At 44.5% G+C, this 6,000-nt stretch overlaps 1 pseudogene; it reads right to left on the bottom strand.

Moving 5' to 3' along the window:
• Positions 1 to 606: 606 nt before the first annotated feature.
• Positions 607 to 4,325, bottom strand: LOC147438105 (protein CLMP1 pseudogene; annotated as a pseudogene).
• Positions 4,326 to 6,000: the final 1,675 nt, after the last annotated feature.

Genomic DNA, 6,000 nt, shown 5'->3' with positions numbered 1-6,000 from the left:
CAACAACAAATGAGCTTGTAAGTACACATATGATGAATGGCCAGTTTCAGCTCCCATGTATGTCTTCCTTCCCATGAAACTGCAAATGATGGAGTCAATTTTAAGCGGGCAGTATTGCAACTGCTCAAAATCAGGTTGCATTCCAAACGTGTATTTCTCAATCTTGCCATACTCTACAACAAATACTAAACTTGTATCCAGTACGTGGTTGTTTTTTATACACACAAAAAATGCGTACATGGATCCATGCATGAGTATCTATGTACATGCATATGCCAGAATGTATATATGCTTGTCTGTGTAAATGCATGTGCATTTACATGCATTAATGCATGTATATGTTATCATATATGTACTGTTTGTATTTGGTAAATACCACATTTTTCATTTCATACCGCAAGGATTACCCATACCGTCCAACACTTTTTGACATATTTTGCATATCATAGTTATTGCCCCTATCCACCTTGTTCAAAGTTGAAAGTAGCGAACACATTGCACAAAAATGATGAGGCACTCCCGTCTCAGAGCTATAAGATAGAAAAGCAAAAAGCCAAAGAGGGAAAGAGAATTGAACCACAGAAACTATGTACTTCAATGCCAGAATTCATCTAAACTTTCTCTTTATTCACCCAACACTTTCACTTTACAAATGCTAGAGACCCATAAACAAGGTTTTCCAAGTTGTGCTCCCATTGAAACAAAGGGGAGACACCATGTAAAAGGGATCTTTGGACATAAGATACAGATTCCAGCATAGCCTCTGATAACCAGCATGCCAATCAGGATACAATATAGAAATAACTGCGATACAGGAAAACCTTTGCTTGTATGGAAGAAGACTGAGGCTATCCTCAAAGGTAGATATCCGACCACAGTAGTACTTGCAGCTACTGCCTAGGTATAAAGAAACCTTGAAAACATCGATGCATGAAGTGGATGTAATCGAACAAAAAATCTTAAGAAGAATAAAAAGGTTTCTTTCTACCACAACCTCTGAGATATTGTACATCGGCCTACATCAAAACCCCCTTTCTGTACACAAAAATGAATGTATATAATTTGTTTTTCAGCTTCTCTACTTTCTTACAGCCAAACCTCTACAGGATGCCTTCCGTCTACATCACCCACATCCCTTGCAATGTTCTTCCCATCATTACTCTGATCCTCATCCTTGCCAATGTCAAACTAGTATGCTCAAACACAATCATGCGAGCACATGTCCACTTAATGCTCTAACGCAATCATGTCATCAAAAATCCGATCATCATTGCTGGTCATTTCCCTCTCAGTTGTGTTGTCATCTTCAGCTAAGAAGTCATGGACAACAACCTTTTGAGCAGGTTCTACGGGATTATCTACCTTGTCCTTCTCATCATTAGGACCCTCTTCCTGACCAATCCTTTCCGCTGCCTCCAAGAACACCGCAGAGTTAGAGAGATGCTTCTGTAAGGCTGTTGAGACATCCAAAGGAGAGGCTCCAGCGACTTCAAATTTCTCTACAGCAGCATCCAGCAGCTCTTTCCAAGATGGAAGTCCTAGCCTGAACACCACCTGCGAATGCTCATACAGTATATTTCCCCAAAATAGATAAACCTGCGCTTTTAAAGCTACATCTTGTCCAAAAGTCGACTTAGCTCGATCAGCATTACCATTGCCTTGAGATTTACCAGCATCCTCCATCTCTTCAGCAGAAGATTTGATCTCCTTGGTACTGCATTCTTGCATTTCTACCAAATCTGCTGCTTCCTCCATTGTCTTCTCGGCTTTATGAAAAAGCTTCAACATCTCAAATGAATCCCAACTGCTTAGATCTATTTGCTTTGCTATGGCAAGAGACCAGTGTAATTTTGCACTCTCAAAATCCTTCTGACCCAAACTAAGCATTGCATCACAGAAATCCGGCTTCACATGTATCGATTCAGCAAACTTCTGCTCTGCCAGGGCATATTGGGCCTGTGCCCAATCGAACCCTGCTTGCAGCCTATCGCAAAAATCCAATTCACTATCTTCACTATCATCATGAGGTAACTGCTTCCTTGCTGCACACATATAAACATTTCCCCAGTTTAGAAAACCGAGTGCAGCCATTTCCTGAAACTTGGAAGCTGCAAGATCAAAAAGCTTGTGTGCTTCCTCAGTACTTGCAACTTCCTCTAATGCTTCTGCACAGAGCTCCATTCCCCTCTCATGAAGATCAATATGCCCATTGGGGTCTATTCCCAGATGTGACCTGAAAAGCTGTGCAAAGTCTAAAAGCCATTTATCAAAGTCCTCTTTTCCCTTTGATTTTGCCTCTTCATTGAGAAGAAGCTTGCTATCAGGTGATTCTGTCTTCTCCGTGATATCTCTAGAAACTGCAGAGTCATCAGCCTTGACCATCAAAATCTCTTCTTTGTCATGGGGCTCTTGATCTGCAGGGACCTCCATCACATGAAGCCTTAACTGATCCAAGGTAGAGGGTACCACAGGCAATCCAATAGCAGAGTCTTCTTTATCCTGACCCTGCGGAAAGGGGCCGATGCTTGCCATCCGAAAACTTCTGCTTGCAGCTTCAATGGCGGCTGCTGCCTCTGCAAGCCTCAAATCATGTGTACTCGTGATTGTGACAAGGTCACCCTCAGCATCCTTGTATTTTATGAGTATTGACTTTGATGAAGGGAACCTCTCTCTAACCAGCTTTCTCAGGTCACCAAACTTGCAATCTAAAGGCATTTCTGCCAGCCGAATGTCATGATCATAGATTAACTTTAAGGGACGCATGTGGGGAATTTTGTCATCAAGCTGTAGAATCTGAATGCTATCCTGATGAATCACCTTTTTTAAAGACTCTGATTTACATGGATCAAAAGGGGGTAGGTTATTAGCATCACTGGAATCAACAGGGGCGGTTCTTAGTGAATCCTCACACGGAGGAGTATGCAATAAGGCTTCGTGTGAAGGAGTATGGGGCGTTGGTTGAAATCGTGTTTGCTGTGAAGAGGGTTTTGGTGGTATTTGCATTCGGCGGGATGAAGGGACTGGTGTCAACACTGTCCCATCATCATCTTCATTGTATGTGTTAACTTCCATCTCCTCATTACATACAGGGATTGAGACAGAAGGAGCCTCTCTGGACTCAATTCTTGCATTAGCTGGCATTTCTGCAGTTCTCTCATCAGATGGAGATGTGGGTGTGGGCTGTGTACCTTGATCATCTTGCTCAGGCTCAATACCATCATTCTCTATACACAGGCGGATTCTCCGGGCCATTTCAACAGCATCAGGATGGCTCACATCTCCTTGAAGAAGAAGTTCCACGTCCTCAAGTGCAAGTTCAAGCTTTCCTGTTTCTTCAAATGCGCGGGCACGCCGTAAGAGGGCACGGGGGAAGCCAGGGTGGGCACGGAGGGCAAGGTTGCACTCATGTATGGCATCCTCATATTTGATAGGCTTCATCTGCATGAGACAGGCCGCACGGTTGCTGTGGAAGATGGCACGATCAGGATGATCAGGAGGGGTGAGCTTGAGGGCGAGCTCATATTGATCCATGGCGCTTGAGTAATCCTTCTTCTGAAACAGACGGTTGCCTTCTTCTTTGAGTTCCTTGGCCCTTGCAGCCATGTAAGGAGTGTATTCTTGAGGCTTAGAGGGCGATTTTCCATTTTCTGCAACGGAATGCTTTGGAACTAGGTTTTTTCGAAGATCAGAGCCGTCTTTGCCCTCCCTTTTGTGGTGCTGATGAAAATGATGGTGATGGTCATGGTGAGGGCACGTCGGACTGATGTGGCCTGGCGATCGTCGTCCGTTTAAGTCCTTCTTTCCGATCTGGGGTTCTTCCAGCCGCTGATTGCTTGCATTAGCGGCATAATGGCTACGGTGATCGTCAGCGGCCATAGACGCGCCCTTTTCAACAGATCCGTCGATTTTGCAAGCAGCTTCATTGGAGTCGACCTTGATGGGATGAAAGCTCCCGGTTGTAGAGGGGTGAAGAGGAACCCTGCGCCTTCTGTTACGAGCCCTGGTCATTGAGAGCGTCAGGTGAATTAAAGCACGGACACCATAGCCGAGACAGAGAGAGAGCGGATGTGTGTGTGCGGGGGAGCGGGAAGAAATTGGCGCATGCGAGATAGGAATGGGCGGCCGTTCGTGTGTGTGAATCAGCGTTAGGGTGGTAGACAGAGAAATGGTATATGAGAGTGAGGGTGGTAGAAATGGGCGGCCATTTGTGTGTGAGCGCGAGCGCAGATTGCTTAATCTGGTATGGATATGTACAGCGAGCCTGAATGCTACGTTTGTGAAGGAAAGGATTTGGGGGGGAGAGAGAGAGAGAGAGAGAGGTTGTCCGAAAGCAGAAGGCTCTTCTTGGCCGGATGCACGTCGTTGCTTAAAACTGCACGTCTGCTTTGCCTTTCTCTTCAAGCGAAGGCTCGCAACTAATAACCACTACACTGCGTAAACCTTATATTTGCTCCCATTCCACGAAACCGGCTATACAGTATCGTTTTTGCACCCAATGCAAGTAATATCCGTTGATGCTAGTTCACGCTTCCTCCTTAAATTTTTACCTAGGAGCACTAGCGCATCATATAGGTTGCATCGAGTGTTAATATGACAAGATGCCCTCTTTGTGAAATTAAAGGAAAAGGGGGTCCAAGTGGTGGGTGAGCTAGGGGCGACGCCAAGAGGGGAGCATGGCAAAAACACACAGTTGATGCAACAGCAGTTGGCGCGAGGAGGCAGGTAGGTCAACGCTCAATAGAGACGAGTATGGCAGGGGGAATAACCACATGTCGAGATGACGTTGAACTACAAGCTTTAAAGTAAAGGCTTTGCTTAAGGGTGAGTGAAATGGACAGAATAGCATGGTTAGTGTAAAGAGTTTGTAAGCCTTCTCTACCTGCACAGCTGAATTCGAGTCTCACTGCTGCATGCTCATTTTAGTATCCTTGTGGTGTTGCGAGAAGCTTGCGCTATGGCATCTGTTGAGATTCCACCTATTGAAACTATGGAATGGAGCCAATATTTGGTGGCCATCTAATGTGCCATAAGAGCACCAATGCAAATCAATTGTATGCAGAGGGGGTGGGCAAGAAGGCGGATCCTAAATGCAACACTTCATTTATCGAGCTTGTATTTAGAACCTTTCTTAGCTAGGGTAAAGGGGCCAGTATTAGAACCTTTAAAAGGTAGGAGTTAATAGTGGGACATTTTAAATAGAAATGATTCGATCTTAGGATAGAATGATTTGTTTTGAACAAAAGTGCCATGAAAAGATAGCTCATCTAATGCACTCCACGTTCCCAATGCTATTTGCATCAAGATTATCAAGATTCTTAAAGATATTTGATGTTTAATTTGAAGTTGTTTCAGTATTGGCTCCCGTCTCGTTATTGGCCCCTTTACCCTAGGGCTTCCTCTCTCAAAGGACAAAGTGAAGGATCACGACAACCTGCTTGTGAAGTTACATGGTGTAGAAGTAGTGGTGGGGTGAATTGGAAAGATTGGGTAGTAAGAAATGCAAGGGAATTTGATACGTTGTTACTACAAATGTGTGTACAACATATTATTTGGTTTCCTTTGGAGTGCAAGTTTAGAATAAAGAAAGCAATAGGGGAGATCTTCCTGCACTTGGGAGCCCCTTTAGGGGTGGATATCACCCATCACAAGCAAAGATTCCTTTGGGTTAGGGAGAAAGTAAGGACCAAGATGCGAAGTTGGGAGTATGTGCTTCTTCCCTTCCCGAGTAGAATTAAAGTCATCAACTCCTTTATGCTCCCTATAGCCTTTAATGGTCCACTTCTTAAGCTAGCCAAATGCAACTGGAAAGAGTTCTTGAAACTTGTGAAGAGATTCTTGCGGAAAAACAACACTAAAGACTCTATGCCTTGGCAATGGGCTGTGAGACCACTGGAGCAAGGCGGTCTAGGGATTCTCAACCCTAGCATCCATTGCGGAGGCCCAATGTGTTAAGTTTGTGGTGGCAGTAACTAAGCAAAACCAGGCTTGGGCCATTATGGC

The sequence above is a fragment of the Adiantum capillus-veneris genome, chromosome 17 (assembly GCF_014529385.1).
Source record: "Adiantum capillus-veneris isolate H3 chromosome 17, ASM1452938v2, whole genome shotgun sequence".
In the NCBI taxonomy this organism is placed as follows: domain Eukaryota; kingdom Viridiplantae; phylum Streptophyta; class Polypodiopsida; order Polypodiales; family Pteridaceae; genus Adiantum; species Adiantum capillus-veneris.
This window is presented reverse-complemented; position numbering and strand designations above follow the sequence as displayed.